General features: G+C 42.4%; 1 protein-coding gene across 2 annotated transcripts in view; it reads left to right on the top strand.

Annotated features, from left to right (window-relative positions):
* The first annotated feature begins 1,309 nt into the window (after window positions 1–1,309).
* The window catches only part of TRPC7 (transient receptor potential cation channel subfamily C member 7), a 1,454,711-nt gene continuing 1,429,802 nt past the window's right edge, over window positions 1,310–26,218 (top strand). Inside the window, exon 1 of one of the 2 annotated variants that reach the window (XM_069652608.1) lies at window positions 1,310–2,574. The gene's annotated coding sequence lies outside the window, so the exon portion shown is untranslated. The remainder of the gene's footprint in view (window positions 2,575–26,218) is intronic. The other variant, XM_069652607.1, reaches the window with a different exon arrangement.

Genomic DNA, 26,218 nt, shown 5'->3' with positions numbered 1-26,218 from the left:
CCCAGTACTTTGCTCCCTTCTTTTTTTTAAATATGCCTGCTGGTGTGTGGTAACGGAGGTCCGAGCACCTGTCACATGCCCAACCCCGTTGCCTAAAACCTGCCAGCCACCCTGGGTGTATTTGCCCACAGTCCCTCTTGGCCGGGGGTGTAATAGCCTGTGAGCATGCAGATATCCTGCAGTGACAGATTGAATTGATAATTGTACTTATTTACATGGAGATATTCTGGAGCCTTACAAGACATACCAGGCTTCCCCCAGGCTCCCCCGTGCTCATGTTCCATAGTGATGCTTGAAACCTGAAAGGGCTCCGAGTGTACTGCTGTGAGATAATCAACATGTATCACCCTTTCTGGGGTTGGGGCAGTTTGGGAATGATTCCATCTTTCTCTTTGGACTGCTCCTCTGCATTTGCTGTAGTCACGAAGAGTAACCAGAAGGATGTATATGCCTAGTCGCAAAGCCAGACCACTTGGATCTCGGTAAGTGCACCCCTACACCAGCCTTTAGGGCATGCAATAATAGCCCACCTCAAAAATTCAGAAAACCCCTACCAAACACCATTGAAGTGGATGGAGCCAACCCTTAGCTAATACACTGTGCGCCTCTGCGTCACACGCGTGCATCTGGTGTCCCCCATGTGGCTGCTCTAAGTACACGCACACTTGGACTGCGACTGGAACAGATATTACCTGCAGGGGTCAAGTCCTAAAAATTAAAGTGGGGGGACTCATCAACAAACGCAATGGGATGTGACGTCGCCAGAAATTAGCATATCAAGGTGAAATATGCATATTTCATTAAATTGGCTTTGCATAAACACACACATTGCGCAGGACGCATGGCGTTTGTTTTTCATAAAATCAATACACACACAAAACCAAGAGAGGACAATTTCTTCTAATAGTGTTTTTGAAAACTTTAAAAGGTCTGCATGTTTTAAACTCCGAGAACCAATACAAATGTTTCATTGGGCCTTGCCGTACGGAAATGGGACATTTCACCGTTAGTTGTTTGTTATTTTTCGTCAGGTTATATAGTGCAGTGGTGAAGCGTCTGACGACTGCGGTTTGATCCCAGAGGTGGCTTAAATTCATAAACTCAAAGAGGACTTTCAATGTTTCTTATTTTAGCTGGGGGGACTGGGTCCACCCTCTGAATAAAGTGGGTGGACTCTGTCCCTCCGCGTGTACCTTCGACTTGAGCCCTGATTACCTGTGCAGTATTGCAGCGTGTCAATTGGCCAGACAACCTGCGCTCTTAAAATCAGACAAGCAGCTATCTTCACCTTCTTGCATGTATTTGTATTCACGTCACTTAAGTTGTAGTCACATGTTTTGAGATCTCATTAATTGATAATGGGATTCTTGACAGTGTTGGATGTGCCTTCTTCTCGCCAAAATACTTTCGACACACCAGGACACTGCTTTCTAGACATGCGGGCGGGCGCAGAGCGCTCGCTGCTGCGTCAACAAGAGCACGACCTCTTCTGCCTTGAGGTGGTGAACACGAACGAGAAAACCCCCAAGCAAAAGCTGCGTCTTTTCTCATTCCATCGAAAATTGGACATTAGCTGGTGAATTGAAAATCCATGCCCAAGTCATCAAAACGCGGACACGAGTTGCATCCGCTGCGATCTCCTCCGAGCCAATGAAATCATCACAACGGGCAAAGAACTGTGATGTTTCGCGTAAAGAGGCACATTAATTCTATGTCATCATCACACGGTGCTGTCTTGCTTGAACGCCCCCCTGCTTCCCCTTTGAAGCTACGGTCTGTACAGACAAGGCAGGGAGCGGTGTGAACTAGGCAGTGCAGCCGGGGAGAGAGCTCAGCTGAAATACCGTCTGCGAGGGTGCGCTCCGAAGGATGTCCTGTTGAGGAAACGTGAACTTGGAATTCAATGCTGCTGTCTTACGGAGATGAAGGACGGACGTGCGCTTCAAGACCATTCTGAGCCTGGCGTGCACCGTCTTGCGCGGTCTACAGTGCAGCGAAGACGCGGGGCGCAGTGGGGTGGCAGGGCAGAGGCGGTGATGGGATTGCTATAGCCACGCTGTATCCCAGCAGGTTGCAGGATTCGTACAGGTGCGAGGGGAGGCAGGCTCTCGCTTGCCAGTGAACTACCACGTTACCGGTTTTTTACCAAGGATTGACTACGGTATTAAATAAGCCGCAGCTCGAAAGGCAATCCACACCAATTTCTCCGAAATGCACACGTTTTCGGGGCATGTGGATCAGTAGTCCTGCTGCGAATCTGTGAACAACCCGGAAAGGGGACGCGAAGGTGCATCGGTCTGGAAACCGCAATTTAGTAGTGCTGCTGCTCGGAGAGCGTATCACGGCACCTCAGCTGCCCGGGGTTGGAGAGGTTTCCAGAATTCTGGCCGGCAGACGGGGGGTCGCGCAGTCAGTGCCACGGAGAGCGACTGACCAGAAGCACTGACCACCCTGAGAGGTGCTTCTCCCGCCACCTGACCTCGCCGCATCCGCTCGCAGGGATGCAAACAGCCAGGCTCCGCGGCCACTTCGCGCAAAATAAACACCCGATTGCGGGATCTTTGCCTTCAAGCGGTAAGTCTTCCAAATGCTATGCTACTAAACTTTCGCCAGCTTTATCCGGCCGTCTCCCTTTCGGACAGTCGGTTCGACAAGTGATCACTGACGTTGCTCTGAAGTGTGCGTTCATTTGTTTTGTTTTGTTTTTAAAATTTCAAACATGTCATTCTTTTCTTGGTGTTAAATAAAGAAAAGTGACTGTAAATTTGAAACCAGTTTATCTGTCAGAACAGTAGCGGGTCACATAGGCACTGCTCTGAAATGTGTCGAATTCTTAACAAAGTGTGCCTATTGCAACACGTCTCTCCTTTGTGTGTTTGGGGTTGTGTACTGACGCGTGTCTGCGAGGAATGGCGTATGAGATTGGAGAGGACGCCGTTTACATGAAACCCCGAGCCATGCTGTTATAGTGACAATGGGTTTTCTTTGTATAATGCTCTCACAGCTTAACTACTTCTATATACACAATTAAAGTGTGATTACTATTTAGTAAGGGGGTGGATTAAATAGTCTTTAAAGTGAACGACTGGAAAGGCAGACGGGGTTGGTTGAATGGCTGGTTGGCAGCAGTTCAGACTCAGTGTGCCACCTGCTGGCACGAAGTACATCCCAGAGGCTGGGCGCATAGTGACACAAAACCATGACTGGCACCTGCGCGAGGAGGGAGCACCGTCGGCGCGCCTGCTGCTCTGCGCAAGTGCCGGGCTTCCGTGAAAAGCGCGATGCTGTGCAGTCAGAAGGGCGAAGCATTTGCAGGTGTTCGCGGCATGTCACATGCACACGAACGATTATATGTAGATTCATGTTATTGAGGAGCATATCTGCCTCCTAGCATATACGTGAATGCATAATTGCATGTGCGTGTTTTGTTTTACTACGCAGACACAGGCACGCCCACCACACGTTTATGTAAGTGTGCATTTGTGAACAGATGGGTTAGCTTACTTTTCTTTTCTTGAACATAAATAAATAACAGGCATTCAGTGATTAGACTTGTGTCAAAAAACATCGCTGGAGAAGCATTTGTTTAATTTTCTGACTATCCTGCACACTCCCCACATATTCTAGGAAGGGAGTTTGTTTATATATTTTTTTACAGGTAGTAGGATTTGTTTGGAGTGCTCTTTATTATGGAGAACTTCCCTTGTGTTTAAAGGTACTTTCAGGTTTCCCCTCCCACGAAGCAAAATCCCAGCCAAAAGCATGTCCAGCATGAGCAGACAATCACTTACACAAACAAAAAGGCAGAACGTTTCAAAGAGGGTCTAATGTCGATGTGTATCAGACAACTACTTGCTCCCAATGGGCAAATTCCATGATTTTACAAGAGTGAATGGTAAAGAGTTGCATGTCATCTGACACACACGCATCCACTGCACCTCAGGCTTTGACATTCTTGTCAGGCCATTTTACAAAAAAAATGGAAATTGCATGCAGGCAACCACGCATGGTACCACTGTCATGCGCTTTGGTGCCCGGCATGCCAATTTCAATGTTTGCAAAACACATTGCAAACATAGCCATGAAACTTGCAAAATTGCATTTACTCTTAACTGGTATATCCACTTGGTAAACAATGTAAATAGCACCTGTAAATTACACTTTTCAGATTCCATTTGCAATGACCTCATTTGGAATCCTGTTTTGGCAAGTTCTAAATACAGGCGGATTCCACAGGAATCTATTAGCCATACAGTAGGATAAACATCTCAAGCTGGAGTAAAATGGAGAGGTTTTGCAGGTGGGGTGGGAACGAGGCAGAGCAAACCCGTCTCCCGCTCTGCCTACATAACCTTTGGAAGATCTCCTGGAGCAGGGAAGGAAGGTGAATACTTTCTTGGGTTTATGTCTTGCTATAATGCTCCATGCGTTTTAAAATGGCACCCATGGAGCGCTCAGGTTGAATTGACATAATCTCCGGCTCCCACATTGTGCGATGGATGTAGCCCATTACACAGGGCAAGACGACTGCACACCTTGCCCGGCCCTATCTTCACAAAGCAAATTGCATGTTAAGGAAGAGTGGGAGGTGCATTTCTGATGCTCCTCTGCCGAGCACTTCTTGAACAATCAAGTATCCGAGGTGCCCCCCATGCCTAGTGATTACATGTTCTTTGCAGAGCATAATTCCAGGTGATGGGCCTCAAAAGGCCTATCCTCTCAGATATGAACTTACATTTCAACCCATAATACAGAGGTTTATATGAAACATGCACGCCAGATTCTAAGCAATGCATGATTTTTGCCAAACTCAGCTGAAAGAAGCAAAAAAGGGCACTTATATAATCCAAGTATAACATGTGCCATTTTCTATGCCACGCGTGAGTATGTGTTGAAGTTTGCATGCAAATAAGTTTGTTAACTAGGAATGCAAATGCACAATAATTGACCTCGACCAGTCCACCGGCCAACATACAGAAAGTGTCACGACTTATTGGAGTGTAATATGTGCACCCACACATGACATGTGTGAATGCGGTCCTCAAATTACAAGCTGCCCTTCTAGTTAGCCAGCAACGTCTTGCTATCCATAAGCCTTAGCAAGTTATGGAAATGCCTGTGTTCCCACCCCACCCCTTTCCCTCTTCTGCCAACTCACAGGTGCTTGTTTTGTTCTTCAAGGGGTGCAATATATCTTTTTATTTATCACTAGACGCTGTCTGCCCCTCTCGTCCCCACCACACTGTACAGCTGTACCCCTCCTCCCGGCCCCTCTGTATCACACCCGCCCGCTGTATAGCTGTTCTGTTGTTACCTCTGAAAAGTGCTCCGTTCTGCATCTGTTATGTTATCTACCTCTGTAAAGCGCTCCATTGTGTATCTGTATTGTTGTACAGCTCCGTAAAGCGCTCTGTTGCTTCTCGAAGCTAGATCTGCACTCAATGAATACAATAACAATAATAATAATAATAATAATTTGACAGAGAGAGATGTTTGATATTGGAGCCAACGGAATGAGACCTTTCTGCAAATGGCCAGTTGTACAAATGCAGGGTTACATGCTGTTTAGCCTTGCAAGGCCTATTCCTGAATTCCCCCAACTAACCAACTCCAGTCTTAAATCTTCTACCACCTTACACTACGCACACAAATGCTCAACAGGCAGCCATCCCAGAGCAAGTATTTAGAACGTCAACACTAACTGAGCCACGACTAAGCTCTCCTCATTTGCCCTTTTGCATTCTCCCACATCAGCAGCTCTGACCTTCACCCACCAACACCACAGGTTTTGCAATTACATTTCCCACTGTCCCACTAATTAACCCCAAACCGTTTTTCTTACAGAGCGAAGCACAGGAAGGCCTCCATTGCGCACTACACAAGACCACTTACATTAGATTACATTACATAGCAAAACAGGGAATCACATGTGTGCTTTGCGAATGCAAGCATGAATACCACCAGTCTAGAAAGTGAAAGAAAGCTGAGATGGGTAGATGTACTCGATGGTAAGACTAATACAGGTAACAAACCATTGATGTGTAAAACCTTGCTAGGAAATAGCTGGGGAGTGTTCACCTTGGAAAGATGTGTGCATTCAGGAGAAATATGCGCAGATTATAAAACTGTGTCTCTGTACACCGTTCCAGCCATGTTATTGATTGAGTCGAACGCGGTACACACAGACTGTTTGCAACCATAGTTTGTTTGGCGAACACATTTACTAAGTGTAAAAGTTTACTGCAATATTGATACTATTGTTTACATGGGTTCCAGCACATTACAGCAGATAAGGTTGCCCCCCACCAAAGTGTCCAATGCTGGTGCCCACATACCCATCTTTCTATTTTGATTGGATTTCAAGCAGCTCATGGGCAGGGCGTCTGAGAAGAAATCTGGAAGGGACTCTGCACAATGGGCTGGGCTCCAGTGAAGATCTAAGTTGCTTATGAATTCCCGTTCTTGCTCCAAGGAAGGTTGGATCCCATTCCCAAAGCAAACACTCTGATTCCCCCTCATGTGGCCTGACCCCCCCCCCCAGCTGTGCAGTGAGTGCTTGCAGTTGTTGGACAGTCGCTGGGGCTGCTGAGTCCTTCTAACTGAAGCTGCTGCATTTAGAGTGTGACAGCCCACATCAGCATCTGCCATTGTGTCGTTGTGCTGGATGCCCACCGAGACCCATACACTCGGCCTTTTGAGGCAGCAGAGGAGGAGATCTTCTGGGCACCAATGAGTTCCATGCCCTGTAGTGGGTGCTCCGCTCCCTGCTGGACAGTTGCTTACACTGTGGTAAGCTGGTCACCCTCAATGCTTGGTACCCAACATGTCTTTTTGGCAGTCTGTATCTGCTGCATGCCATATTACACCCATATATCAACTTTTTGAACTTTCAATGGAACCCGCCTGTGTAATCGGATACTCCTTGAATAAGAAAGTTAACCACTGAGGGCGTTCATCCTTCCAGCTCTTTGAGGTCAGACCAATGATATATAGAGCGCTATATAAATGCCAAATAACATAACATAACATAACATAACTGCCGACACTGGGCAGAGGGGTTTGAGAGCAATGAGTGCACGATTATACAGACTCTGGCTGGGGCGTCAGTAGACAATTAGTTAGTTACTGCATACTTCTTTCAAGGGGTAATTCGTCCCCAAGTGAATGGCAACATTGTCCTGTCGGCATACAATACAATGCAAATCTGTTTGCAGAGCTAAACATTCTTTGGACCTTTATTTCTCTATGGGGGTGCTATTAGACGTCAAGTCGCACTCCACTGCCTTGTTATGTATACACACTTGTATATGATGATCCATTCTTAGTGCATTAGGGATTCCCAACGCTCCACGAAGCTCTGCAGGTGGAGGCACCGACGTAAATCACATTTACAATAAAAGTGCTTGCCTCTCTGAATGCGAACCTGCATACACACAACTCTGACAGCCTCATTTTAGATGGGCTCCGAGAGGTAAAAGCAAGGTAGAATACGTGTTCGGCTTGCTCTGCCCATCCACACCATTCTGATGCCAGGGCAAGGCACAGGAATGGCATGGAGAGAGATAAGATGAGGGGCCTGGAGTTGAGATGAGATCGTGGCTGCCTGTTCATTCCTCCTCCTGCCTCTTGCCTGTGCGTTTCGTTTCACACCAGGGCCCAGATTACAGAAACTTTGCACCGGTGCAAGTGCAACATTTGCACTGTATTAGCGCTAGAGCAAAGTGTGCCCTACTTTTAAAAACACTTGGGCATATTAGAAAACGATTGCACCATGACAAGTGCAGTTTGTCATGGTGTAAGCACCAGGTAAAACATTGCCATTGGCCAAACAAAATACATGTGAACTCCATTATGGCATCAGGGCAAACTTTGCCGTAGTGCTATTACGGAATGGTATTAGCACTAGGGCAAGTTTGCCCTGGTGAAAAAACACTTTTGAAACATATCTTTTATGCACTATCGCACATTTTTCCCTCGTGCTTATACCATGCCACACTGCACTTGTCATGGTGAAGTCGTTTTCTAATATGTCCAAGTGTTTTAAAAAATAGGGCAAACTTTGCCCTAGTGATAATACTGTGCAAACTTTGCACTTGCACTGGTGCAAAGTTTCTGTGATCTGGCCCCTGCATGGCATTTTCAGGCAGGTGTGGAATGAATGGATTCCTATTGAATCCTCCTTGGTTTAGCACCTGCTCAGGACGAGGTGGATTCCAGAGGAACGCAGTAATACATGTTGGCTGTATACACCATTTCTATGCTTCAGTGTCCCATTCCGTCTTCTGAACCTTTTGCATATTTGCAGGGCACGTTTCATTTTTTCTCCAGATGCAGAGGAAAAAGGACGTGTAAAATTAAGTTTGCCTAACCCTTTCTTTTTAACATCCCTCTTGTGAACTTTTAAAATTGCCTGCAGGAGACCAAGTAGCATTTACGTGCTAAAGTATGTGATCACTCCATGAAATGAAAATGTAATTTCAAATAACCACCTCAGAGGAAGGGCCCGGCAGAACGTGGAGGCGAATCAATTTGCCATTTTGAAGCCTATCACTCAAGGCTATAGAAGGATCAGCACCATTATTCTATTTACTTGGCATTCCATTGGCTAGACCCTAGCAACTTATGCATAAATGGAACATTGACTTTTGAAGTTTTGCAAGCAGATAACATTTGAAGGCTTAAAAGTTGTTTTATAACTTATTGATTACTACATGTCTTACCCAGGTAATTGTATGACTTGGATTCTGTACTAGACTCTGAAACAAGCTCCTTACAGAAGGTCTATAGCTAAGGAAAGTGAGAATTGTTTATACATTTAAAAAGTGTGTACAATGATGAAGTATTATATCACAGTCAGTGACTAGTGTAAAACACAATATCCATCCAATCGACCTGCTTAATTCGGGTCCTTTCTTAGTTTTGGACCAATGTGAAGACCCTTTTCTGGGTGACTTGAAAACATGTTTGCCCTGATCAAAACTGGGTACTACATCTCTAGCCCTATATTCAAAGCATTTTGGTGTGCTTAACGGACACAAACGACCTTCAAATTCTTTCCTACAAAATGACAGAAATCACATGTAGGGAAGGTAACATACCCTAATACAAATGTAATGTATTTTCTTTACAATGAAGCCAGTGTGCTCTGAATATTTATTTTTGACTATACAACTGGGAGCATTAATACTTGTGCACTGAATTGGATGTATGTGTGATTTGTTTTATGCATTATCAGCTAATAATGTCTCCATACATAATGTCCCCATACATAATGTGGCCGGGAAATGCCATTGGCGACATTATATATAGTAACATTATGTATGGGGATGGGTTGCAGGGATGTCCCTTGCTCCCCTTATAAAAAAGAAATTCGGGCTCTGCAGGGGTGTCCCCCGCATGATCAATGCATTAATGTCTCCGCAAAAAACAGCAACTTTTTTTGTCAGGAGACATTTTTGCGGGGACATTATTACGTGGAACCTTTTATTCTAGTTACTGGGTTATGTTATTTCAACATTAAAATACATAATACAAACATGGTCTTTTTTAAATGTTTATCTTCTTACAGGGTCTTGGTGTTACATCATGTTTTATTCAATGCACTATCTGTTTTGAATGTTGTACAAACTCTGCTCAAACATATAGTGTCTCTCATGAAATAACATAACAACCCATTACTTACTCCTATGTCCACGTGAATGCACGCCTTAAGTGGACAACATGCTAGAAAGTATGTTTGATCTCATTAAAACCCAAGCAAACAACACATGGGATCAATGATTTGCCATTGTGCCCATTTGGCTTTATGCAAGCCCACTCCAACTACAGGTGGATAACTACAGACTTCCATGACCATAATAAACTCACACATTCAACGTTTTAACTAATTTATTTTATAAACACTGCCCATTGTAATACTTTAATAACTCTAAAACATCATCAAAGATGATTTGTCTTTCCTTTTGAATACACCAGACAGTGTTACCACATACATTTAATATTGCAGCAAGAACAAGTCAATAATAACTAGGGATAGATTCATACTAGCTAATGAAAACACATGTGAGTTTAGAAGTTTAAAAGAAATAACAGGGACCACTTACTGATACGTTGGCCATTACATCACTTTTCACACACTGAACGCTCCATCCGATATGAAGGGTAATGCACAATTTAAATGCTTCATTTGTTCTTGTACTGTCTACAGATTTTGCTTTCTGAACTGTCGGTGCAGCTTGTAAAAATAAAACCCGATTTCAGTGGCCATTATTTTGGGCACAATCAGTGCTATAAAACTGAATATTAACTTTCACTATGAGTTTTCTTTGTTATGATCTATGGCTCTTTGATGGGTGTTCTTTTCTTTATTCTCCCTTACCTATTCTTCCTTCATCTTCTATCATCTGATACATTATTTCTTTTCTCTGCTGGTTTAGTGGGTTCTTCTTTTTATTGTTGTCCTTTTCAACCCTTGACAAACACTACCTTTCTAGCAAATCTTTTCAGCTGTGTCTCACTCCTGAACCTCCTTTTCTCTGCGCCGCACGTTATTGCACGGTAAGGCAATGGGAACATCTCACTCCTTTACTGATCTTGATCTCCCTTCTTCTTTGTACACTACACTTCATATGGACCTCCTTTCTTGCTAGTACAAGATCAGTATTTCCAAACATACTCTCTTTCCCCTAATCCCTGATGTCTGTTTAAGATTCTCAACAGTATCTTGTCCTCTTCCATTCCCTATACTTTGCTTCATTATCATTGTCCGCACTTTACTTTGCTTACTACTTTACCACCAATGTCACTATTTTACTTTACTAATACTGAGGTTCTATCTATTCAACCGTCATTTGTGTCTTCTTCTCCTTCACTCTTTTTTCTGAATCTGATACTTCCTTTTTTCTATCATGTACTATCCTATTGCGTAACCTGGTGGTCTTCTTCCCTCTGTATTTGTTTGCAAAATCTATCACTGTCTTCTTCCCTATTTACCTTTTCTCTGTAATGTCTCCTGCAATGTTTCCCCTCTTTTTTTTACATATTTAATAATGATTACTATTCTGAAAAATAGCCCTCTTTCAAACCTTCTTTCCCTGCTAAGTTTCATCCAATCTCTCCTATTGGAACATATGATCTATTCCCAGGTTTCTAGCTATCTCCACCACTGCTCCCCTTTTCCTCTTCATAAGTCTAGTTATCAAACATTTCCCTCCACTGAGACTGCTTTCCTTTATGTCACTATTTATTAACTTTCTGCATGTCATTCCAAACTATCACTCATCCTTGTTTTCTTTGGTTCTTTCTGTGGCTTTTGTTATTGTTGATCACCCGACTCTTTTATCTACTTTTCTTCTGTAGATTTATCGGTTCTGACTTCCAATGTTTTCATTCTTGCTTACATGATTTGGTTATTCCACTTCTTGGGGCACTAAATGTTCACTGTTCCTTTCGTTTATTTAATTTGGCGTTCCTCAAGGCTCTGTCCATGATCACGTTCATTTTCCCTCTGTACTTTCCCTCTTCTCTAATTGTTAATTTAATCTGCCTTGTCACTTCTATGTTGACAAAATCCTAAAGCTAACCTTTGGGTTATGATTGACTATTCAATATTTTTATCTCCAAATGTGTAACAACACCCACTCTTTAAATTTTTCAGCCTCTTGAAAATGTATGCAAAGCTTGGCTTTTTTCTTTCTTTTAATGCTGCCAAACTCCTTGACTCTTCCTTTATTTGTTCTTTCCTTGATTATTTGGACTTACCAACCTGCTTCTCTTCATTCTGTCTTCAACTCCACCATACATACTCTTTTTGTGCTCGTTCCCCACTTGTCTATCATCTCTTTCCTTCTTTTGTTCCTGGGTCCCTATCAATTCTCATCTTCCTTTTCACTTTCTTTGCCTTGTTCATAATTGCATTCAAAGTCTTTCCCCCTTTATCTTTCCTGTTACAGATCCTTCCTTCCACCACATTCTCAATCTCAAATTCCTCTTAACATTCCTAAATATCCTTGTCTCAATCCCATTTCAGGACTTGCTTACTTCTTGGCCCTAAGCATTGGGATATGCTGACATTGGCCCTCATTACGACCCTGGCGGAAATCGCAGGTGCAAAATGCACCTTGGAGCACGGCGGAAAGCTGCCGATAGCGCCATGGGGGTTGGCGGATTTTCCGCCCCATGCCGACCTTGGCGGGGCGGTAAATCCCCATCCCCCATTTTACCCTTCCCCATTCCCATTTTTGCCCCATAGGGTATAATGGGAGTGGGGAAGGCGTTAATTACGCCACCTCAAAATACAGTGGCGTAATTAACGACAAGGTCCCGTAGCGCCATGGATTTCTCCGCCCGGAAAAACCAGGCGGAAAACGCTCCATGGCGCTACGGAATCTCGTAGTAGGGCGGACGGGTCCGCCACGAATAACGCTGGCGTAAACCCACTCCGCCAGGGTCATAATAAGGCCCATTGTCTGTTATGCGTACCCCAATTTGTTCTTTGTTTTTCTAATTTTAATTTCTTCTCTACCTTAAATTGAGTTATTTATGTTAACATTTTCTTTGGACTGTATTATAATACAATAATTAATTTAATAATAATTTTAGGGTTTTACATATCACTTCATACCAGAATCCTCTCATCACAAAACATTCTAAAAATAGCTATTATTGCTGAGTCTTCCCACACTTAATTCAAACTTGCAAACTTGAGATTTACCTTCTGTTTTAGGTGAGTGCTTAACCAATGAGCTATGTACCCAGTGACAGTTAATCACATTTCATACTTTTAGTAACTTACCCTGTGCAAATACCAGTCTTTTACATTTATTTATTACATCTTTTGTTAGATTGTAAAAGAAAAGCTACCACACATCTCACATATAAATGTTATTAAACTAATTTGACTGGCATAACTGCAAGGGTAATATCTACTTGGGTCCACAAAAAGAGCAATTTGAATCTAGCTGATTTTTAGGATGTAAGCCAGGACACTGCTACCATATGAGCTGAAATATTGGCAATTCACAAACAGTGGATTGTGTCCACCCTCACCTGGCATATATTGCTGGAAGCCAAATATATGATGGTTTCAATTGTAGGGACTAGAGCCTTGATAAATACACCTATAGTTCAAAACAACACTCAATGGTACATTATTTTTGACAGGTCAATGTATGATTCAACTATCAACATATATTTAGTCCAAATATATCAAAAGCATAATATATTTTGATCTCATCATTGAATACCAAAATTTTCATTTGATAATAACCAATAAGTCAGTCACCAAAAGTGTTTACACATAATCAAAGTGGTTTACATAATATGTAGAATCACATTTCCAAGACAAACATCTACAAAACTATAAAATAAAATCTAATTTAATTGAAAACATACATGCACAGTTCCTAACCAGACGATAAACAAGTAAAGTGAAGAAAAAAAAAATCTAAATTAAAAACCTTAAAACAGAAATTGCTGGAAGAACTTACAAAAGCGCAACCGCATCTCAAGGCAGTATTAACCAATACATTCTCATGTTCTCTAGTGTTGCTGATACATGAACATATCATGTAGAAAGAAACTAAAATTAATGATAATGACATGTCTAACCTCATGCTTACATATAATCATACCCTTATCAGTCACACTAAGGTCACCAGTCATGCTATGGTTGATGTGTAGTAATACATACCACATCACCAACCCCCTCTTCAGGACCCGTGGTAGCCCAGTTGGTGAAACCCCTGCATTAGCAAGGGGGCCAGATGCAAAGACTATATATCAATTCCTTGAGTAAAATTCTTGTAATTACATTTATACATTGTTTGTTATTGATTGCCTTGGCACCTGTTTGCGAATGTCTATTTAGTGAAGACAGAAATATGTACAATGACACTTCATGGTTAGTTTATTTCAATATTCTGAAAACTAGTTATAAAAATAAAATGAAATAATTATTGAACTAATCAATATAAGTGGAATAACGTATTGTCCCCGAGAGAGAGAGAGAGAGAGAGAGAGAGAGAGAGAGAGAGAGAGAGAGAGAGAGAGAAAAAACAAGAGTAACATGTGTCATTTAGGGTTCAACTTGGATTAATCTTAAATTTTTCTGAACATTCCCTAACAAAACTGGAGATTCTAAAACAGAGGAAACATTAACAGGTTGGCCTGTGTGTTTATGAGTATAATTTTGGAAGACTCCATTTGCCCCTAACACTTGCTGGTAAGTATCTCAATTTAATTGAATAAATGCACTGGGCGGAGCAAATAGACAAAAACTCCATTCTGAAGCTGAGCGGAGCGGAGTAGGAGTCGAGTAGGAGCAGTCCTGCAGTCCACCCTGAGCTACTGGAGTAGTGTGTCTACAGTGTCTATTGCTTTCATTGTGGGCGGAGCAAATAGACAAAAACTCCATTCTGAAGCGGAGCGGAGTAGGATTCGAGTAGGAGCATTCCTGCAGTCCACCCTGAGCTACTGGTGTAGTGTGTCTACCTAGTCTATTGCTTTCATTGTGGGCGGAGCAAATAGACAAAAACTCCATTCTGAAGCGGAGCGGAGTAGGAGTCGAGTAGGAGCAGTCCTGCAGTCCACCCTGAGCTACTGGAGTAGTGTGTCTACCTAGTCTATTGCTTTCATTGTGGGCAGAGCAAATAGACAAAAACTCCATTCTGAAGCGGAGCGGAGTAGGAGTCGAGTAGGAGCAGTCCTGCAGTCCACCCTGAGCTACTGGAGTAGTGTGTCTACAGTGTCTATTGCTTTCATTGTGGGCGGAGCAAATAGACAAAAACTCCATTCTGAATCTGAGCGGAGCGGAGTAGGAGTCGAGTAGGAGCAGTCCTGCAGTCATGCGTGTCAGGCATGAAGGAATGGGCTCCATAACTTCGGCGGAAGACGAGGAAGACACAAGAAAATTACGCAGCTTCCGCCCGCGTGTGGGGTCAGAGACCTTGACTGTTAAAACAGTAACAGGCACCGTTAAAAAAGGTGAGCGATCACAACACTTGCATAAATCTCTCCACATGCAACACAATGAGGATCAACACAAACTTGCAACACTGCAGCCCCAAATTCCTTCAGAACTCTTACCTCTGCCGGTCCCTTGTGGCCCCGCTCCTCCCCTCCCAGGTCTGGCTGTTGTTCCCGGGCCGCCTGCCTTGAGACTGGCGCGGGTGGGTGAACGGGAGGGAGAGGGACTGAGTGGTGCTGACCGGGACGTTGTTGAAAGGGAGGGGCGGGATGGCGTGGCGCGGCCCCCCTCGGTCCCGATCTGTATGGAGAGCGTGGCCCGGACGCCGTGCGGGGCATGGGGAGAGCAGGCGTCTATTGCCATAAGGAGGGGGATGCCGCTGACCGAGGTGTCGAGCGGAGGGGGAGCAACGCTGGTGACGGACCAGGAAGTCGGAGGCTCACCGGCTTCGGAGGCACCGCCCCCCCACATTAACCAGCAATGTGCTGGTCAAACAGTCTCGGTTCAAGCTATGGTTCACCTTCCATATGGTTCCCGTGAACCAACATCTCGCCTGAGTGATTTGCTAGATCAGGAGCCGGAGACAGGCTCCCAGTACGTTCAAAGCCCGGTTATAAACAAAGGCTTAAAAAGAAAAAGAAGTAACACTAACACAGAAGCTATGGGGAAGGTGCGGAGAAAGCGAGACACCAGCAACACTCGGGCGAAGCCTAAAACAACGCTGAAGCCCGTCACAAAAAAAGCCTTGAAATTAGTGAAAATCAGAGGAGAGTGCCAAAGTGACAACTTAATCAAGGCCCAAAATGCAAGCTTGAAAGAAGGGAATAACCTGAAAAAGTATTTCCAGAAAAAACCTCACAGACCGCAATCAGATGAACTCACGGACGCCGAAATTTTGCAGGCAGTCAAGGACTTTTGGCCGCTAGCCAAACAGCGAAGACTGGCTGAGCCGGCATACCATACCATGACCATTCTTTCCCGGAAGAGTCCTTAGAGGTAATAGAAGAAGGGGAAAATGAGGGCCTCATAGGTTCAAAGGACACAAACTTGCCATTAAGAGAAATCCAAAGCCCCACACCAAGCACTCCCCCATGCATATCCATCGAAGATCAAACTTCTGCAAAAAAGGTTAACCCTGACCAAACCGAGACAGAGTCAGTGGTTTTGGGGAAAATATCCAACGAGCCTGAGGTATCTCGGGAAAAACCCTCTCCAGCTGCCCTCACTAAGGATCGAACTGGGGAGGAAAATGGAACAAGTGGCCCACGTCCTTTACCTTTGTCAGAGCCAGCGTTTTTGGGGAAGGTTTCTAATGAGCCTAGAGCCGCAGCAGATAAACCCTCATTAGTGGGCCACATTGAAGACCGACTTGGCGAGAAAAATTGATCTATTGGCCTAACTATTCCGCCTTTGACAAGGCTAGAATTAGATAAGGAGCTGCTAATTTTAGAGAGACAAAGTGGTCGTCTAATCACAGTAACTCCTTCAGCAGCGCAGTTGGATACTTCGATTGACAAGGAAAACGGATCGACAGGAAGATCCACTTCCCTTTTGACAAGGCCCGAGTCTGATAAAGTACCTTCAACCCCAGGGAGATCAAGAGAGCCCTCACCTTTAGAAAATTTTCAGCAAAAACTTCAAAAGCATGGCACAGAGTCCATAAACTTACCATCGATTGGATTACCAAACATCAATGAAAATCCACGCTTGCAAGAATCCCGCAGACATTCGATAGGGTCTGTGTGGTGCACAATGAACAATCAACCTATGAGAAAGTCTAGGATTCAAGACTTACAAGACAAAGCAAGACCCATCAACTCATCAAATCTTTCACCCTTAGAAACACCAACGAAGAAAGGGGACATGTTCTCTACAATGTCGGCGATGATAATAGCTTTAAATCCATTCATGAAGCTATATGAAACAATAAGCGAAAACTTGAAAGATCACACAAATATTCAAGCAACAATGATTAATAAATTGACATACCTGGAAGCTCACATCATGGCCTGAGAGAAACTAGAGGCCGAAGTGCTTCTGGGAAAGGTAATTATAAACTCCTCTTTGGTTTCTGTTCCACCTACTTGCTTGAACACGGAAATGAAAAAATCGACCAGCACGCAAACTGAACTAAGAATTGACCTGACAGAAGAAAACTACAATGTTGGGCCAAAAAGTTCTACTAACCATGGGCCGTGTATTAGCAATGAAATAGATCACATCACACTAGAGCCAGCAACCACTAAAACAGGCGACATCATATTGGAAAGAGGAGCTTCTGGAAAAGGTGATCAAAACACTACAGAAAAACAAACAGCAACAAAGAAAAACAACATAAGCGCCTCTCAACCGACAAACAAAGAAACTTTACTGGCTCCAGTGTTTAAAAAAGCCCTCATGTCGAAGGTCGTCGTGCCCAGTTCCAACACAAAAGACCTCATACTGGTCCTGGCTGAGAAGGAAGAGATTGTACCCCCTAATTCCAGTACTGGGGTCACTCACGGAGCAGTGGGCTCCCCAAAGTCGATAGTAGACTTTCTGGCTGATAAAGAAATGATTAATTTAAGACAGCACATGATAGATGAAAAAAGAGAAGAGAATTCTCCTTTATCCACTGGAAAACACTCACATAAGACAAAAGATCTAGTAAAAAAGGTAAAAATGGGTAATCCCTTAACCTTGGAGGAGCAACGTAAGTCGAAGTCCAAACCGACAGGATGGACTCATGAGCCTACAATAAATTCAACTGGTACTCAAGAAAAGAGTCAAAAAAACACACATTTGAGTGAAACTAAGAGGAAGTCCGGGGAGACTTACCATAAGGAACATACACCGAAAAGGCAAAAAATTGGCTCATCTAATAATGACACGTCATTGTACAAAACAATACCTGGAAAAAAGAGCTATAAGAAGTACTTGAGCAGTGCTTCTACATCAATAAAAAATGACTACCATCATAATAAGGAGACGGACCCTGCAAAGAAGAGATGGGTGCTCAAACTAGAACAAATTCCAGGAAATGAAGACGACGCGACATTGAATCGAGGCTCTGTATTAAGACTATTTTCCTTCATTCCAAAGCTTGGAGGCATCAAATCGGAGGAGCTGCTGATTGTTGATCCAAGTCAGATCCACCAAAAAGCCATTTCTCATCTATACCTATCCTCTAAAAAGGTACACGACCTTCTAATAGAAGAGACCAAGTCCCTATTACGAATGGGCTACGACATCACTGAATCGTCAAGATCGATAGCCCCGAGGTCAAAGACCAGGTGTGACAAGGCATTCAAACCTGAAGAAAGGGAGTTTAACATGGGGCACCGTTCAAGACGATCTGAAAGAAAGCCATCTCTAGAAGGAGATGAACAAGAAGAAGAGAAACAGTACGAAAAAGATAGAAAAAAGCCACATACCGGGGGAAGGCCACGGATCATTACTTGGCTCAACCTAAAGAAGGGAAAGGAAAAACTCTGACGGCAAACAACCAAGAGATTGATGATTACAAAAGTGCTAGAAGCACGAGTGATAAAAAAACGGCCATCACGATAACAAGAACCATAGAGAAACCAGCAGTAAAGGTAAACCACGGATCAGTTTCAGAGACGAAAACATCTCATAGCATATGGGCATGGCTACCAAAAGCCCTCCACAGGGAGGCTAAGAGATAGCAATGCAATGCTAAAAATGATGCGAGCGACAACTACAATGAAGAGGCGAAACATCGACCACTCTTTCAAATAGGCTCATGGAACACCAGAGGGCACTCCCACCTGACTGCACAGGGAGCCATACAACTGGCTGACTATGACATATTATGTCTCCAAGAAACATGGCTCACACAAGTACCAACATTAGATGGCTATGCAATAGCTTTTTCTCCGGCCAAGAAAGGACCAATGGGTCGACCATCTTCTGGTCTCCTAATAGCCTGCAGGCAGGGCTGCGGATGTGCCTTGGAAGAAATCCTGGTTTGCAACACTTCTTTATTACTGGTTAAGGCTACATGGTCAGATGGCATCTCGAACAAAAACAAGGGAAAGGCACCAGTCATCATTATAGCAAATACCTACTGGAATCCAGCATCATTGACTGACTCGGTCTATTTGGAAATGGTGGAAAGTACAATTGATAAAGCAATAGGAGACCATCTGTGGGGATCTAAATGCCACCTGTACACAGGCCTCTAATCCATCAATTTCCCATGAGTCGGAAAGGTCTAGATGAGGATTGGCTTGGCTCAAACTGATGAAGTCAAGAGAGATGTACAACTTAGACAGCGTTTTTTCTGACCCTCTTCGGCCTCCGACCTGGAAACGCGATGCTCAGATGGCCACCATAGACCACATATTCGCATCGGCTTCCCTATTATCGGTCTTGACGACATTTGAAGTGATTGAAACACCAGCTAGTGATCACAACCTTCTTTGTGCTACCTGGCCCAGGAAAAGGGCTGAAGCAAAAATGGAACAGCTTTCGCTAGGAGTTAACACGCAGCGTACAAGACTGAAATTATCGGCAGCAGCGATCTGTGACCTTAAGTCAAAATACCATCTGCAGTCACATGGGACACCTGAAAAACAGATTGACTACCTCCCTTTGTTAACTACTTACAGCCACCAAATGGGAAAAGGAAGCCCCTAAAAAAGCGCATATCCACAGATACGATCCAAAACTGGTGGAAAAAAAAAGGAAATGCAAAGATTAAAACGGCAAGCAATCAAAATAGGAACCCCAGTGGCACTAAAAGTAGCGAAAGAGAGCCAACGCCAATACAAAACTTGGGTTCATCATCACAGAGCAAATCTGTATCAACAAGACGCTGAAAACATCATAAAAGCAATAACATCTAACAACAGCCGAGAGTTTTGGTCTCTCTTAAACTCGGCCTCCTCTCAATCTGAACCTGGATTTATCTCTAACATCGGAGAAAGTACTTGGGTGAATTTTTTCCTGAGCTTGTTTGAGAAGACACAAACTACGTTAAGGCCATCGAACGAAGTGGATACAACAGATTGGACCTGCTTAGACGATGAAAAAGAAATAACAAGAATGATAATGAAATTGAAAAACTCGAGAGCTGCTGGCCTAGACGGCATAACAAATATAGACCTTAAGTCTTTTCCATCAGAATGGGCCAGACTCTTGAGTGAAATTTTCAGAAGATGCGCAAAATTAAAATCAATCCCGCCATCTTGGAAATCTTGTAATGTAGTACCAGTCTATAAGAAGGGGGATAAAGCAGACCCGAGAAGTTACAGGCCAATAGCCCTATTGGATTGTATAGGGAAGGTCTTTGGCTCGTTGCTACTGGAGGAATTTAACTTATGGGCAAAAGCTGCGCCATGCAGAGACCACCTCCAAACAGGATTTTAAAAAAACTTGGGCACCACGGCCAACATTCTGCTACTAAGTGCTCTAAAGAGCAGAGTACTTGACGGAGGCCCACGCATTTTTGTAATCTTCATTGATCTTACTCAGGCCTTTGACCGCGTAGATCGAGCTCTTTTGTGGGCTAAACTTGAAGACTGGGCCTGTCCACAAGCGATTTTGGATCCTATAAAGGCCCTGTACACTGATACCAGCATGAAAGTGAAGTTAGACCAGCAAGGGCTATTCTCCAAATCCATTCCAACAGCCAGAGGAGTTAAACAAGGGTGCCCTCTGGCCCCTGCGCTGTTTTTGGCTTTTCTGGGCGATTAACAGGCAGTAAATTCAGCAGTTCGATGTTTTCCCCCCAAATTGGGGAGTGACCACATACATAGATTGTTATATGCTGACGATCTAATATTAATGGATCATACACCTAATGGGCTGCAACGTCAGCTAAGCGGCCTTGAGGAGTACATGAGATAAATAATCTGGACATAAATGAAAAAAAGACCAAATTTATGATTTTTTCGGCCAAAACCAGAAGATCTGAAAAGGTTACACTCCACCTAGCAAAAGAACCAATTGAAAAGGTGACTGAATTCAGATATCTAGGCGTAATCCTGGACAGTTCGAGTTCTGAAAAAGCGATGCAGACTCATTTACAATTGAAAACAAAAAAACTGATTGCTCAAGGGAAGGCCGTTAATAGGAAATTTGGCAAATTTTCGTTGTTACCAGTCCTTGAGTTTTACAAGAAAAAGGTCGTCCCATCTTTGACATATGGCGCTGACGCAATGCCAACTCTACCAGCCGCCCTGTGGCCTAAAATAGAAGCTTTATTCTGGAGATCAATATTAGGACTTCCAAACTCTACATCGGTGGCAGTGATTAGACAAAAACTAAGCCTGCTGTCTTTGGGAGGCATAGTAAAAATCAATTCTCTGATGCTATTCAGGAAATGCAAAATGTCAGAAGATCACTCAATATACAACCTGATATTGAAAGAAGCAGAGAAAGGCACCAACAAAACATTAACTGCCTGGTTCTCTTCGAATCAAGATACTTTAGCATCAGTTGAAAGTGATGAGGAAACCTTGGTCGCAAATCCAACTAAAATCCAGAAAAAATGGAAAGAACTAGACTGGATCAGAACAAGAGAAATAGCATCAAATAACAAATTGACTCAACACTTGCCTCCCAACACAAGGAGATTCAATGAAGTACAACCTTATATTAAAAATTTTCCGTCAAGACGGGCTCGTGATTTTCTCATGAGAGCAAGACTGAACCTCTTATTAACAAACGAAATCCTGGCTATTAGAGGTAATTCACCAACAAAAAAATGCCGTTTCTGTACTGACCAAGCTGCAATAGAGACAATTCGGCATTTGATCCTGGAATGCTCGGGCACTCAAGGCCTAAGAGCGCAGTACTTACCAGACATTATGAGTGACTTTGTATTAAGTGACCAAGACAACTGTTGGGCTAAACTAATAGGCGGGGACAGAACAAGCTGGCAATTGGCAACTTCTAACATCTTGAATTATATAAATACGGCTCTACTTTCACAGGACCCGCCTAGTTAGTTAGCACGCTAGCAAAACTGTCTACAGACGTTGAACTTTGCTCTGCTTCTTGACATGATAAGCATTTTTTTGTCTTTTTTCGAGAATTTGCTTTCATGTGATTTTTTTTGTAAAAAATCTTTTTGATTAAACACAAAAAAAAAAATGCACTGTAAGCTTTCGTTTGAATCCGCTGAATGTTTCGAGTGTAGTATTTGTATCTGTTTAATTAGGTAAGTAGGTAAACATTGTCAAATTATAAGAAGGAGTAGTGACATACTGTAAGAGGAGGAATGCACACTGCAGACAATTCTACTTGTTGCAATGTATACAAGGTGCGTAATTTGAAAAATCTCAATGTCCTTTAATGTGAAAAAACAAGAGGAGGGCCAAGTCCAATTAAAGAGTGAACTGATAATTAAATGAATAAATAAATAGAGGGTTTATCTGTGCACAGCATGCTATGCCTCACACTTAAGTATGGTTTGCAACCAATATACTGGCCTCATTGTGAGTTGGGTGGTATCTTGGTGGTAAATCTGCTGGAATACTGCCCTACTGTATTACTGGCACTGCCATTTGGTCTGGTGGAATTACCACCTGATTACAAGTGGCAGTGTAATTCCTATTATTTTTGAGTCCAATGAACTGAATGGGGCTTTTTTTACAGAAATACCACAGCAGAATTTCTGCTGCGATAATTCTGCCGATTTTGCCCATTTTTCGCAGTGAGTGTCAGAATTTCCCTCCATGATTTTCCTGGGGTAAGTCCTCCACTCTGGGCCCGGCTTTATAATTTGGCATAGTGGTAAAATTGGCAGTAGCGCAGTTACCACCAACTTTACCACTTACCGCCATACTCGTAATGAGGCCCAGTTACTGTATTTAATAATATGCTCACCTGATAGTGGTATGGATACTGCAGCCTTCAGCGAGGTTCATTAATGTCTTCAGTGTCCTCGGTTGCCATGACAGGTTCAGGTAAATGACATGGAGGCTGTGATGATGTGTGTCCCCGAAAGAGTATGTTACTGATGTCGTATAAACTGGCTGATGACACTGTTGTCAGGCCAGCATAGGTTGCGGCGGTCACCATTACCTGAAGTATTATAATGCTGGCCAGGTAATAGACTTGAACTACCATGTTATCTCAAGCCATTATGTATAGGAATTATTATGTGTGCGCACAAAATACACAAAAGAAGCAAAATTAATATGACGCTGTAATTGTTAGTGCAAGCTAGACAAGGTATTGTAACCATTAAGTCATAAAATGACGTGCTATCACAACTCATGTTTATCCATATATGTGGCATCTGTTAGGTTGCAGGATGTTAATACTATAATATGCTTAATATGCAGGAAGTCCTGATCCGTAAACATCTTCATTCAGCCCTATGTTATGGCTGTTCATTTCATAAATACAAGCATGCTCCATGTCTATCAGGTTCCTGGCAAGGTCAAGTTTATTAGGCACCTGACCAACATTAGAATGGTGGCAAGGGATAGAAGACATAACTGAAAAATATTGCCATGGAGAACAATTCTCCACAGAGGAGTGAATCAACCTCCCCCTCCCACTATACATTGCCTTGCAAGTGTGTGGCACTTTGAAGGTCGCTACTTGCATTACCTATTCGTCATGATGTGCGTGTCTTTTTTCAGGTCACTCATAGCATTACTTTACCATCAAACAATCACAGGAATAACTTTCAGATTGTGCCTGCCATCTGAACCCTAAATCAGTATTTAATAATCCTCAACGCGTTGCCTGATGGGTCATTTCCATTGTACATTCCTCGTTGATGATTCTCTCCTTTCACTTGCAGAGTCTAGCAATGAAAAGGTTTGCTACACTCAAAGCCCTCATTTTCCTAATGCCAGAGTCTTGATCTGATAGATGATCCAGGACCATCATGTACGCTGTTAGCTTCAGGTTGCATCTAGTAATCATTGCAATAATTTCCAACACCTCCCTCCACATTTCTGGAATAGCTAAGGACGCAAAAAAAGACATGCACATAGCGCACATCTTTAGCATAAAGACCCGTCCTTCGGCCCCAACCTAAACATATTTGCTGATGTCCAATATAACCTTAAGAACACATTAAGATGTACAAAACTGAGTCACCTGTCAGGGCTGATGCAGCCATCACTTGACAATAGAAAAAATCACCCCTCCACGGGTAGTATGAACGTCTTCTGAGTCCTAATGGATCTTAGTTCTCGGCATTGGGCTTGAGCAATATCTTCCTTTATAATGAGGCCGCTCTGTGCACTGGTGTTCCCCTTGACTATGTTGTTGATCAAAGCCAACATAAGGTCTGTCCGCAAATGCCATTGATCAAACCATATAGTTCATTGTACACAGGATCTCATAATTTGTTTTGAATATGGAAAGATATACTGACAACAGATGCTAAAGAAAGGAGACCGGGTGGTTAGATTGCCCGACTTGCTAGGCTTGACCTATGTTGCACAGCCTATGACTACAATGATGACATCACCAATGACATCACTGGTGACAACATGGGTGAAATCACTAATGACATCATCTATGACAGCCCTGATGGCACCACAGATGGCATCACTGGTGACATCACTGGTGACGTTGCTAATAGCATCATAAATGACATAAATGATGATTTAACTAATGGCATCAGACATAAGATCATTCTACATATTTGTCCATATTTAAACCACCGTTATGTTTTTACAAATGTGATGTTAGCATTTTAGAATTGTTCATAACAATGAGTACATTGTTTAAAACGTTAAACCGCTACACATGCATCATATCACTACTTGTGAAGCTTTCCTCTTTTGTACGTTGGTAAAAGATGATATCTGAAATATCAATAGTACACTGCTTAGTATGTTCCAGTTTCTGTAAAATATATCGAAGACATGTTCACTATAAAATAATCTGTACATACATTTACATATAAAATTATTAGAAATCAATAGAAACTGCACAAGTTGAACCCTAATTATATACAATGTTTTAAAATAAACATACGTAAATACTCAGATGTTGTATTGTAAGAAAAATGTGTCAACATATCGTTTTCTAAATGACAAGAGTCGTGCTTTAAAACAGGGAACAACTAAGTGTAATCATATATTTGAAGCATTTTCATACATGGGTATTTAAAAAAAGGGATTATTACTCTAAATGTATTTATGTTTAGAAAATAAATTATGTTTTAAAATTCAACCTTGGCTTGAAAACATGTAGATATATGTATATTTCTTTCTGTGTGTCTTTTGTAAGTGATTAACATTTTAACATTGAAATAAAACACATACTCTACAAAGTAAAAGTAATCTGTAAATAGTAACCACGTTTTTAACACATTGACTTGTGTGTATGTCATAGATGATGTCATTAGTAATTTCTCCAGTGATGTCATCAGTGATGTCATCTGTGACGTAATCATTGTGGTGATAGGCTTTGCAACAGGTGGCGCCAAGTTAAGGTGGTTTTAATTGAATTTAAGGGGTTTTGTTGCATTAAGATCTCACTTTAATGTCCCTGCAACTAAAGTTGTTTCCTTGAATTGCATGTTTTTTTTTTTATAGAATGTATTACTCACCTTAACATCCCTGCAACTAAAGGTTTGTCATTGAATTTCAAGGTTTTTAAAATCTTTATATATAAAGCTGAGTGTATGTATGTATGTGTGTGTATGTTTATCTGGCTATACAAATCCACACTGTTGAACACACGTCTACCAAATTTTGCATGGATTCCTCTTTTGTCTGGGGCAAGATCATAGTCTATGTTTGGATGCAAAAATCCTATATGCAAAAAATGCGTGTTTGTATGTGTATGTTTGTCTGGCTATACAAATTGAGACCATTGAACCCACTGCTACCAAATTTTGCATGGATTCCTCATTTGTCTGGAGCAAGATTGTAGTCTATGTTTGGATGCAAAAAATGTGCTTGGTAGATACCGTCATTTACTGATGCTCACCCCGATTCACTACAGTGGGTGCTAGAATGAGGCAACATTTGGAAAAGTGTCTGAAGCAAAATGTTTGATATGTTAGTTATTCCTTTAAAATGTATTAATACTGTATACAGTTCAAAACTGTATATTAAATCAGTTTTAAAGGGAATAAAAAAAAGAAAGAATTAAATGTGTTTTATCATGCCACTCCAAATATGGGAAATGGCAAGGTTACAATTTACTTATCTTCATTCACGAGAAGAGAGCACAATCAATCAATCAATCTTTATTGGACATTTTCTCAAATGTACTGAAGTCATTAAGTGACTGAAACATGCCGCACATAAAACAAACATCACTTGG

This window comes from Ambystoma mexicanum, chromosome 3p (genome assembly GCF_040938575.1).
Source record: "Ambystoma mexicanum isolate Mex_15411 chromosome 3p, UKY_AmexF1_1, whole genome shotgun sequence".
Lineage (NCBI taxonomy): Eukaryota > Metazoa > Chordata > Amphibia > Caudata > Ambystomatidae > Ambystoma > Ambystoma mexicanum.
This window is presented reverse-complemented; position numbering and strand designations above follow the sequence as displayed.